Here is a 12,954-nt window from a genome sequence, read left to right as displayed (position 1 = left end):
ATGGGATAAGTTCGCTTTGTTTGGCAACTTGAGATAACCAGAAATTGATTACTTGAATCATTTTAATCTCTTTATCACTTTAATCTTTTCATGCAGAATTAAAGATGGTCATAGGTCAGAGACTACAGGCGAGAAGATCACCGTACATGCTTTTTCTAAAAGTAAAGAAAACAAGTGGAAGACAGTATCTTGGAAAGAACAAGGGCTTTGGAATCTAGGAGACCTGAACTAAATCCTACCTCCTTACTTAGTCACTTAACTATTTTAAGCCTCAGTTTTCTTGGTTATGAAATAGGGATAATAATAAATACTTAGAAGGATCATTTTAAGAATTAAATAAAGTAAGGAAGGTTCATAATGTAGCACCATCATACAGTGATGGTTCAATAACAGCTATTATTATTGCTATAAATATGGAATTATAGAAAATTCTGGAGTTCCTAGAGCAGGACATTAACATTTTTATCTTTGTCAGATCCTTTCTTCCAGGCTTATCAAATCCATCAGGAAGAGAATCAGGGTCCAAGGTCTTAATCCTAAAATGGGTTAGGCTGAAATGGTTACTTTCTCTTAGACTGAAAACCATTGTAGACTTGAACCCCTTCATGTCGAGCAGTGAGCCCTAGAGCCAGAATGTGACCTTGAATATCTTTCTAGGCTTCAATTTCAACATCCATACAATGAGGATGATGATAATAAATGTGTCCACTTACAGAAATTGTTAAAAATGAAATGAGATAGGGGGCACCTGGCTGGCTCAGTCAGTAGAGCATGCATGCAACTCTTGATCTTGGGGTTGTGCGTTCAAGTCCCACATTGGGGTAGACATCTTAGAGATAAAATGTTTAAAAATGGAAGGAGATGACCTATATAAAACACACTGTGACTAACATCTACCAACAACCCAAAAAGTGCTGTTTTATATTGCTCAAATTGGATAAGAACCTGAGGTAGAGAATGAAGATAATTTCCTGGTTCCCCATGAACTCCTTTTTATTCCTTAAAGTTTGTTTGTTTATTCATTCATTCATTCATTCATTCATGAGAGACACAGAGAGGCAGAGACATAGGCAGAGGGAGAAGCAGGCTCCCCGCGGGGAACCTGATGTGGGACTCAATCCCAGGATCACACCCTGAGCCAAGGGCAGATGCTCAACCACTGAGCCACCCAGGTGTCCTGGTTCTCCATGAATTCTGCATTTAATTCCCAACATGTAGGCTTTCCCCAACACATAGAATTATTTATTAGCTTTTCCTAAATGCCTATGTCACCTTTTTTCATTATTTTTATTTATTTATATTTTTAATCTCTCAAGAGCTGGACAATCCCTTGAAGCTAGACTGCAGAGAAAGCTACTGAAGGTGTAACAGGTAAATGTTATACAGGGCAGACTGATTCTGGGCAGAAGCTGTAAACCCTTAAAAAGAGGATGGGAAGGGGATCCCTGGGTGGCGCAGCGGTTTGGCGCCTGCCTCTGGCCCAGGGCGTGATCCTGGAGACCTGGGATCAAATCCCACATCCGGCTCCTGGTGCATGGAGCCTGCTTCTCCCTCTGCCTGTGTCTCTGCCTCTCTCTCTCTCTGTAACTATCATAAATAAATAAATAAATTTTAAAAAAAGAGGATGAGAAAAAATACTGAGTTAGAAAATGTGGCCAGCAGAAGAAGGTGAGAGGCATAGAGTTGGGGGGAGGAAGGAACTTGAGGAAAGTGTTCAGTGCAAAGGTGGTTGTTTTTTTTAAGGATTTTATTTATTCATGAGAGACACACACACACACACACACACACACACACACACACACAGAGGCACAGGCACAGCCAGAGGGAGAAGCAGGCTCCATGCAGGGAGCCAGATGTAGAACTCGATCCCAGGGTCCTGGGATCATGCCGTGAGCCAAAGGCAGATGCTCCAGGAGCAAAAGTTTCAAGAAACTGTGAGAAGAACTATAGGTTTCAGGGGAGGAATAATGGCATATTTCTAGGTCTGAGAATGGAGAAGTGGGTAAAGGGACTTGAGGTCAGATAATACATCTGTCCCATGGTGGCCCACTATGATGCTAAGTGGGAAACAGAAGAGTCTCAAGAGGGCCTCCCTCCCAGACATGGTGGAAGGGAACTCCATTCATTGATCTGATCTTCTAGGCGACTTAGTGTCACATACTTGCCACGTCAGTAAATTCTCACAGCAACTACTTGAGGTCACATGACTAGTCAATGTTAGAAATAGCCATCTTGTATCATCCCATTTAACATAGTTATCTTGCCTTTGTGAAACCTGTGGACTATTTCCATTGGAGATGGCAGCAAATTTATATAAGCAAAGATTTGGTAGATGAGCAAGTAAACATCAGTTCAGTAAGGGACTAAGTATGGTGGACAAAGCAAGATGGAGAATGTAAATTTGGCATAATGGGAGCAATTATTGATAAGCTTGGATTCGTGCACTGTAAATGCCAACTTGGAAACAGTCTAAAATTTTTTGATGATTCAAATGATCTCCCCATGTATTAAAATAATTTTTAATATAAAATTTATGCTTCTTCCCTTCCCCCCCGCCCCCGCCTTCAACACGAGCGTATTCCCTATTGTATCTAGATTCTTATGAATCTAGGTTTAAGGTGTTTTTTAGAACTCTTACGGAAACCATATAGTTCAGTGAAGATTTCCCACAATTTCCCACCACACCCCAAGGACTTCCTGTTGGTCACATATGGTGGCCTCAGTGAGCTCAGTCTCTTTCCTCCTTTTCAACCATGAACAGGTGAAGGGCATATACCAATTGTAAAATCCATCGAGGTACTTGGCCTACCTTGGAGTCAACTCCTACCCTCCTACCTCAACAAATTTAGCCTAATGAGAGAGATGTGGGCCAAGGCATTCAGGTTCTCTGCCTCCATATGCTCTAGGAAGGTGGGGTTGGGATCTTTGACCCCTAAGGCTTTTTTTTTTAACTGGTTCCTTCTCTAAATAACTTATGGTCTGACAAAGTGACCTCAGCATTGGCCGGAGGCCAGCAGAATATCCCCCTAAGAGCAGGATTCAGGCCCCCATGCCATCACCCTCTGAAAAGAAGTCCCTTGGAATAGGCATTTTTCATCTTATCTCACAAAATTCTTACCTACAAACATCAAGTTTGCCTCTACTTTCCTCCAGGCCATGAATAATATGCAATCAGCTTGCTTTTCAAAGCTATCCTACCCCTACAACCAAGTTTGTATCTTCCATTTCTGTAGCATCTGCCCTTTGCCTGGGTCAGTTTCCAGAACCACTCTCTCATTAAATTAGCTCTTTTCTTTTTTAACTTATCTATATCTCTTCATAAATGCTTAAACTGATAGGTAACTAAGTGTTCTCTTCAAGGAAAGATTTCCCTCTGAGATGGGTTCCACAGCCGCACCATTTATTTCTGGATGGACACCTTTCTCAGTAACTGCTGTCTACCAGCCATCCCTAAATAGAGTTTTCCTGTGACTGATAGTCTGGCATTCCCTGAAGTTCTTGCTTCTTCCTTTGTCGCTGGACAAAGGCATTAATGATCACAACGTCCCACCCTCTATCAGGGTGTTAGTACAAGGACACATGTGGGATAGAGAGTGCCGTAGTTCCCTTCCAGTAGGATGCTATTGGTCACATTCCCGGAAACCATTTCCCTTGATCCCCAACTCATCCAAAGCTGGGAAATATCCAGAGAATCAGCTGCCCCACCAAAGTCTTCTACCAGTAGGATTTCGATGTGTCCTGATTTTCTGCTTTGGAGCCAGATTTCCCTACCATCTGCCTCTGAGAGAACAGAGTTGGGGATGAGAAAGATGGGATCTGATCCCCTGCAGCCAAGGAGCTTTGTGGAAGCATGTTGAGGATCTGTTTAGGACTAGGTTCATTCTCATGTGTAATGTAGCATTTTCCCCCACCAGGAAACAGGAGGCCTAACACTAAAAACAGTGTTTGGCTTTTATAAGTCACTCTAAAAATTTAATGAGACCCTAGTATTGAGATTCTGCTCATAGTACTGAGGTGGTTTCTTTTAGTCAATGACTAGTCCCTGCGGTCCCTGGGAGCTAGAAGAGGAAGTGAGTAAGAGAAAAAGCTGATGAGGAGAAAGAATGACAGGTCCCAGATTTCCTTTGTTTTCCTTTCCTTTCCTTTCTTTGGCTCAGGGTGGGAAATAATAATCTTAGGAGTCTACCCATGTTACTACCTTTGGGCCACAGATACAGAATCCTTAGCAGTAATTAAAAGTAACCAAAAGGAGACATCTTTTGAAAACTTCCAATTTGTCAGAAGTACAGACTTGTAGGCTTTCTTGTCCATCCTACCTGAAGTATTCCTTTCCTGCCTTCTCTTGCACCTGCCAATTCTTTTAACCCACATTCTAATAAGTGGTACATTTCAAAGTCAATTTGTTCAAGCACAAACCCCAAAATAGCACAGCAGCATAACTCAGGTCAAATTTGAGAAAGTTACCTTTCTCACACATTCTATGGGTTTGGAAAAATATAGAAGTTCAAAAATTGTGGGGAACTACATGTCTTGGTGTGAGAATAAATTTAAACAGGGAGAAAAGATCATGACCTCCAGGATTTCCTACCTAAGGAGAGGGAAGGCGTCTGGTCCTTCATCTCCCCTTCCCATGCCAAGTGCTTGGCTAAAATTCTATCTTGCCGAAAGACTGCTGAGGGAAGGGTATCTCATACTTCTGGAGCTTGATTCCTAACTAAAACATTGTCAGCTCAGAATTCAGCAATTTTTTATTTTTTGTGGGTGGGGGTGTAGTGAGGTGGGGGAGACATTCCTTTGTTTTTGGAAGACCACCACAAATACCTTATTTTGAGTTGGAAAGGAGAGAGAACATGTGGTTGCCAGGAACTAAAGTCCTCTGCTATTCCTATAAAAGGTTGACTTCATTGTGGGCAGAGTTTAATCTTTGCAGATTTTATTTCCTTTAGGAAAATACTGCTTTTCTAAATATGACTTGGACTGCACTGTTATTGAAAGCTATTTGTTATTCTCATGAAGTGTGTGTGTATGTGTGTGTTTTCACAGTTATCCACAGGCTATATCTACATAATGTAATATGACATATATTATATATTATTTTATACCTGATATATATTATATATAGTATATATTATATATATAAAATATATAGTATACTCTTTGTACCTTGTATAAAATATACATATTGAATATACTGTATATTTTCACTTGAAAACAATTTGTTTAATGCAATTCAATTGTCACTAAGTCAGCGAGGGGTCAGGGAATTACTATGCTTATTTTAACTTTTTCTGAAAAAGCCTTTAATGAAGGCTGAGATTTCAAGAGCTCTTAGCACACAGAAAAGGGTCAGAAGTTGACAAATGGTACTGGAGAGTGGAGCATAACCTGATAGACATCAAAGATGGGAATGTGGGAACATTGGAATAAGAGGGTAGCAAGAAGTTTAGCCTGAAAGAAATGAAGATATCATAAGGAAGTAGCCTGATGGAATTAAAAAGGGGGAACAAAGCAGATAGTGTTGGACCCTGTGTGCAGTGAGCTATGTGAGTTGCATAAATGAATAGGCCTAAAGCTTGGAATTTATAATAGGATCTGTATTTTAAAGCTAGAAGGGACTTTGAAAGGGAACAGAGCACTAATGATGCGCCAAGCGTAATGCTTTCATATGTGTATTTTCAGGGACGGCGATAGCTCGGAAGCTAGTTAGTCGTAGATTCAAATCTGGACTCTGCCACTTTTTTGCTTTGTGATCCTGGGCAAATTGATTAACTCACTCTTTTTCTTTTCTTTTCTTTTCTTTTCTTTTCTTTTCTTTTCTTTTCTTTCTTTTTTTCTTTTCTTTTCTTCTTTTCTTTCTTTCTTTTCTTTCTTTTCTTTTCTTTCTAAAAGATTTTATTTATTTATTCCTGAGAGACACACAGAGAAAGACAGAGACACAGGCGAAGGGAGAAGCAGGCTCCCTGCAGGGACCCCGATGGGGGACTCAAGGGACTTGATCCCAGGACCCCAGGATCACGACCTGAGCTGGAGGCAGACGCTCAATCACTGAACCACCCAGGTGCCCCTTAATTAACTTTCCTGAGCTCCGATTTCCTCATGTAAAATACAGGGAGAGAAAGTCTTCCTTTGGAAGGGTTTTGTGTGAATACAAATTAAAAAGTTCAGTGAAGTGCATGGAATACTGTGGCTCCCCCGTGACTATTTTCTGCTATCCCTTTGACAGTGGGGCGCACAGAGACTTAGAGATTAGGTGTCAACTTTGATAATGAGAGTTGGCCAAAATCAGGTTTCCTTTTCCCTGGTCTGATTTTTCCCGTTACACTTGGTCACCACTCAAATTTGAATGACCTCTACTAGGCAACCTGGATGCATGTGGTGATGCCAGGTCACTATGCTGTTTCTAGGAAGGCAGCTACTCCTTTCTGTTTCCTAGAAAAGCATAAAAAGCAGCACTGTTGTGGAGACAGCAAGGCAGATGGCCAATCAACTGTCCCCGAAGGTACATACTTGAATCCTGTGGTTGGGTTAGAAAGGAACTGTGAGGTACTGTAGAGTAGTGATGGCAGGCACTCAGCAGGTCTGAGCAGAACAGTGCAAGCATTTAGTAAGGAAAAGCTTTTGGGTTATTGTGGACAGAAGATGAAAGCTATTTTTCAACTTTGAGATAATATTTCCTCTGTCACTTCCTGGCACAATTATCTGGACATTAACAAGACGCATGACTGAACTTTGAACTCACTGATTGGGGTTTGCAGGGAGCAGAAGTTCCAAAAACCCTGTGAGGTCCTTGTCCGCTCCTACCTAAGCACTCTGAGCCTCCCCAGTTGTCTTAGTCACTCTGGAGAGATTTAATAGGGCACAAGTCCAAGCTCCTTCTCTTTCCCCATTTGTTTTCTATGGCAAAATCTACAAGGATGACCGTGTCTGTATATCGTACAGGCTAAGAGCCATGTGACTTGTGGTTTTCCAAACTTAACTGGTAGCTCTTTCCAATGTGTAATACCCACCCTGCTCCTAGGAACACACCCTGGGAGCAGATATGTAGATTTGTTGATGTGTGGACATGAGACATCGAACCCTCTGTTGGGGGCTGTGGTCTCGGTGGGCAGACGGGAAACAGGCCCGCGGAGTGGCCTGTTCTCAGACGGTAACTGGAAGGATTGATGTCATGTCACAGTCTATATTTCACAATAAAGGCACTAAGCCTACCTCTCTATCCTCTCAGAACTGAACCATGTGCAAAAGCCAAAAAAAAAGGAAACCTAAAAGCAGAACATGAAGAATATGTTCCATGATAAGCTTAGGAGGGAGGTGAAAAGTTTAAGTGAATGAAAAACAGAATCATTGTCAATGGTTGGATATTGTGATTCGACATACAAATGCACCCAGCTATTAAGCAACTGGCAGCTGTCTTTTGGGGGCAAAAGAAAATGCTACAGGATATAAGATAGTTGCTTAGCTCTCCACCCCCTACCCGTTACCCCCAACCCCAGCATGATAAAATGCAGGCTTTTACCAACTCTTGTGTGCTGTGGAGGAAGAAGTTTAACGGCAATGAAAGAGCAGACCCCTGCCACAGGGACATGAAGCTGGTATAATCAGAGAAGGGAAAAGACCCTATTATTTAGGATAAACAAGAAGGGGAAAGCCATTTCATTCGTTCCCAATGATCCACAGAAAACAGGCCACAGCTCTTAAAACCTAGTGGCTAATTTTTATTTGTGAATAGATCTGACTTTTTTTTTTTTTTAATGGGTTTTCCATCTGTGTTGGTGGAATTCCAGTCAAGAAACTCCGATCCTGGCTCCTTTGATCTTGTGCTCACCTTTCAAAGCTATAAAAAAAAAAAAGGTCTTCTTTTTCCTTTATGTAAAAGTACTTCCAGCCAATATTTAATGTGAAAGAGATGTTTATCGGACTGGGGATGGGCATATTGAAGCTATTCGGGGGCTGGGGCTTGGTCCTCTCTTTCCATCACTTCATTTTCTTATGAAGTGATCCTTGTCTTTATCCCCACCAGCCTGGATCCCTTGACTGATGGTTCCTGCTGGGAATCTGTACAGCCGAGCGAGGTATAGGCACCAATGCATCAAGTTATTATAAAAATAAGTGAGAACAAGAAGAATTAAAGGGAGATTGCTGTGTAAGGGAGAAGTGTGTATTAATTCAATGGCAAAATCTGTGACTGACAGCAGGCTGTGATTATTTCAGAGAGCTGACAATTCGAGGACTGTCCCCACCAGATCTTGATGTGGAGTCCAGACTCAGAGGCGGTATTTGGAAGATAATACTCAGTGGGTGCTGCTGTTACATCCCCCCTTCCTATCTCGAGGAAAGGTATCTGTAAGTTATTTAAATTCAGCAAATCAAATAGGTCTCTTTGTGGACTTTTGCAAATAAAACAGAATTTGTTATTTTAAAAACCAACCCATGACGATAAAATGGATCTTTTTTTCAAGTGAAAGAGCTTTTCTCATTCCCGGACACAAAGCCTAGTCATCTGAGACAATTCTACTAACCAGCTAACTTACATATAATTAGCATTTCTTATGTGAGGTAAACATGGGTATAGCATTCCTGCTACGCCTGACATTTAAAGCAAAACACTCAGGGAGGCAGAAATGCCTCCACTTTAAGGAAAATGGATTTGTGATCGACCTTAGCAAAATAAGATGAATATTTGCACAGCAAAAAAGAAGTCATTATTTGATTCAAAAAATTCCTGTAAATTTCCTTTAAATTGCATACAAGGAAAAAAATTTAAAAAAATGAATTACATACAAGGAATAGGTATAGTTTAAATACATGTTTCTTAGCCATAATTTAATTAATAGGCAACTCTTCAGGAACCTTGACTGCAATAAAAACCAGTACATTTCTAAGCAGTATTCTCTTAGCTTTTTGTTTTTAATAAAACAACCACCACAGACTGCCTGCATTACTCACTTCTGCAGGCAACAGGTCTTGAAGAGATTTTTTTTTCCTGTTCTACTAACACAGAACTCTAAAAGCATATGGAAGAAAGAAGCCTTTTTATATAGGCCCATAGGATGGAAACTTTCTTGAAAAGCAATTAGTGAAATTGTGGTAAAGGATAAAGGAGGGCAGGACAATGTTGGCTTTTAAATATCTATTTATCACACATTCCATAGGATGGAAAAGAAACGCTGGAGCAATAGGTCAGCTGTTTAAATGTCTCTCCCCAAATCAAAGAGGGAGGGGACTTTATGGATCCCAGCTGTGCTTACTTTTGGGTTTCCTGGCTTTTTACCATTCTGTAGTTTGTAGTCTACGTGTCCAAAGCTCAAGGGAGATTTCAGCCCAGCAGCTCTTGCCCAGCATGGTTTTCCTCTCTCTCCCTCCCCTCCCCTCTTGTCTCCTCCCCTCCCATCCCCTTCCCTGTTTTTGGTAAAGAATAACAGATACTTGTATTGCTCAGCATAGTGCCATGATACACTTAAATGCCAGAGCAAAGCTGGGCAGTATGGGGGGGGGGGGAGAGAAAGAGAGAGAGAGAGAGAATGAGAAAGAAGGGATGAAGAAAGAATAAAAGGGAAGGAGGAAGACTAAAAACCAGAAAGTGAGTGGACTGTATTATATTCAGTTCCAGAGAAAGAAAAAAGGAAGGGAGAAAGGAAGGAAGGAGCCAAAAAATGAAGAATTGAGAGGACCTAAGGCTTTATCTGTTTTTTTTTTTTTAACTTCCTAAGGTTTAGCATTCATCATCATCACCTAGAAAGCTTGTAAAATAAAGAATCCCAACACTTGCTGACAGTTTCTGACTTGGCAGAGGCCCAGGAATCTGCATTTTAACAAGACACAACTTAATAGCCATAATGTGGAATAATAGCAAAAATGGTGAAAGGCAGATCCTCTCAGGTATCTGGGACTGCAGATGTTGCTGGAAGATGGGCTATGTGGACATGAAAAATCCACAGAAGCAGGAGGAAGAAGGGACATTTCAGAAGGAATGGGGGAACGTGGCAGGGAAGCGAATAATGAGTCAAACAAAAATGAAACTAATGAGATATGAGGGAAGGGGGTTCCAAAGGTGCGGTGAGTAGTTACAGAGATTCTTTTTAGCTTATAACATCCAGATTTGCCTCTTGAGATGAAACGCAAGGCAGGAAAAGGAGAATAAATAGAAGAGGACCAAGTTGCATCAACTAAATTAGCCAAAACTTGTAACTAAGTTCCTTGATTGCTTGGTCAGTCATATGTCCCAACATTTCTCTTTGAGATATTTATTGCCCAATAAGGAAATCATAAGAAACTACTGTCAGGAATAAATGACTGATTGAATTTGTGGCCCTTTATTCCCAGAAGTTCTGCTTTGGTGCCTACCTTTTGTGAGAGAGGAAGATGGAATTTTAAAGTAACTGCAAGGAAGTCCGATCTAGAAGAGATAGGATTTGAAACCACAGATAGATGGCAGCCTGCTATCCCTTGCTTCAGAAAAGACCACTTCAAAACCTCAAAGTTCAAGTGCCCAGTTTAAGAGTTGAGAGTTCAAAATGGTTTGGTTTGCTACTGATGATTACAAAATTTCATATAAGCGAGTTGGAGGCCATTATGGTGTTGGATGGAAGCCCAAAGTTGGGTTTATGTAGCACTTCGTGTAAGTTTGAGAAAGGCAACCATTCATCTGAAGAATAAAAGGGGCTGGAGATTATTGGTGGTAGGGTGGGGGTGGCTAAAGCCATCCCAGTCTCTTTTTTGGTGTGCCAGTAATAAGCTGCTATTCCCTGAAGCAGATTCACATAAGGCCTCACAAAAATATGTATAAAACCACAAAGAGAATGAAAACATAAGTCTGAAAGAGGCTGATAAACTATTGCCTACATTCTGGAGGGGACTCAGTTGACTACAAAGACCTTGAAATAACCTGTGGATACCCTACCCTGAAATGAAGCAAAGTGCCACGTCTCTGCCACTGTAGATTCTTTGTCTCAAGAGCAGACATTCACTGTTGAATCCACTCAGTGTCCTTGGGTCATCCACATGAAGATGTGAGAAGCCATCTTTCTAGACACTTCCCTGTACCAGTGCTGCACGATAGCTCTAACCCTATTGAACATTGAGCTAAGTATCGAGGGGGCCTCCCTACATCCGGGGAAGCAGTCCACTAGCTCCAGGATCCTCAGTGTCCACAATATCTTTCCTGACCTCTACACTAGAAGGACGAGAGTGAGATCCCCGTCACCTAATTTCATCGTACCTATTCTTTTTCTCCAAACTCCACTGCAAAAGGAAAGGATGGACTTTCGCTCCTTCCTCTGTGGCAGGGCCTTTGCTTCCTGAGTTCTTCCTTTGTTATACTTGTAGCAGAACTCTGATCAAGTCAGCAATTAAGTGAGCACTCAAAGAATGTGGAAAATCCTTTTCTCTCTGAACAAAGCCATTTGACAGTCAGAAGCTGAACATTTAGTTTTGTTTCTCTTGCATTCCTGCTGTTGACAGTGCTAATTACCCCTGACCGTCATCCAGATTAGATGGATGTTCAAAAAAGGAAAACCACATTAAAATATTTGTCATATTTCACCAATATATACCCAGTTTATCATTTTTTAAGTGCTGCTTGTTTTTATTTGTGGGCCTTTTAAATTGGTATGTAACCCCCTTCTTGAATAAGGGGAGCAAAGTGCCATCTCAGGACCATTGCACTGGTCTTCCCTTCTACTTGGAAGAAGGTGCACTTCTGCCCCTTGCCCACCCCCTTGTCTGCTTTCCTTGAGTCTCTGTTCAAATGCCACCTTTACAAAAGATCTTTCCTGACTCTTCTATCTCAGCTAGGTGCTCCTGTAACAACTCTGCATTGACTTTTCTCTCATCTTCTTTAGAGCTCTTATTGCTACCTGATGTGTAGTTTATTTATTGGCTAATTTTTCTGTCTCCTCCCACTGGAACATCAGCTCCTTGAGGGAGAGCTATGTTTTGTTCCCTATTGCATCCCCCAAGGCCTCGCTTGGGACTCTTCCACATTTATTAAGATGCATTTTTTTTTTTCTGCTTTGACCTCATTTGGGGATGAGTTATGAATGAAATTATAAATCATTTTTAAACTCCTAAAAGTAACTTTAGGTAGTTATTTTAAAACTTACACTATTGCCATCTGTCTCATAATAGTTGCTTTTAGAATATTTTCATCTAAAAAAAAGGAATATTTTCATCTATATTTATAAGCCCAATTGATTTGTTCTTTCTTTTACTGTATTAAAATCTCCCTGTGCTGCTAAAAATTTTTGCTTTAGTTAATGCAAAATTGTTTGAACACAAAGTCTCATTGCTACATCTTGTTATAAATTATACCATCTATTCATATGAATTGTCTATCTTAATCTCACTTAATTTTTTCCTTGAATATTACTTGAGTTTTTAACTATCATTTGCATAGTGTCCTCTCATTTTGCTTATTTCCAAACTTCTATTTTCTTTTTGTTTTGGTCTGCTTATTTTAAACAGCAGATGATTATTATTTTATTCAAACACTCAACCTTAAAAAAAGACTTCTAAATTTTTTTCATCAATAACTATACCTATACATGCTTTCTGATAATTTAGAAGCACTTCTCAGACATTTTATTTTATATTTAAGTACTTCAATGTATTTTTCTAAAAGAAATAACCCTTTATAACACCACAATACTTTTATCACACCTAAAAATTTAAAATAGTTCCTTAATATCTCAATATCTAGTCCCAGTACAAATTTCCCAAATGTATAATTTTTTAAAGCAGAATTTATTTGTTTGAATCAGAATCTAATTATGGTTTGTACATTGCAAAGGGTCAATATGTCTCTTAAGTTCTGTTGAGTCTAAAGATCTACCTCTGCCCCTGTGTTTTTTTTCTTACTAATTTATCTTTTTTTTTAAAAAAAGGTTTAATTTAGTTATTTGAAAGAGAGAGAATGAGAGAGAGAGGAAGAGGGGCAGATGGAAAGGGAGAAGCAGG

At 40.2% G+C, this 12,954-nt stretch overlaps 1 long non-coding RNA gene across 1 annotated transcript in view; it reads left to right on the top strand.

Annotated features, from left to right (window-relative positions):
* The window catches only part of LOC111097880, a 66,710-nt gene that overhangs the window by 37,819 nt on the left and 15,937 nt on the right, over positions 1-12,954 (top strand). The window contains exons 5-6 of the long non-coding RNA XR_005367155.1: positions 1,317-1,371; positions 8,212-8,337. This is a non-coding gene — a long non-coding RNA (uncharacterized LOC111097880). The remainder of the gene's footprint in view (positions 1-1,316; positions 1,372-8,211; positions 8,338-12,954) is intronic.

Source organism: Canis lupus, chromosome 11, assembly GCF_011100685.1.
Source record: "Canis lupus familiaris isolate Mischka breed German Shepherd chromosome 11, alternate assembly UU_Cfam_GSD_1.0, whole genome shotgun sequence".
Lineage (NCBI taxonomy): Eukaryota > Metazoa > Chordata > Mammalia > Carnivora > Canidae > Canis > Canis lupus.
Note: the sequence above shows the minus strand (reverse complement) of the source record. Positions and strands in the feature narration are given on the sequence as shown.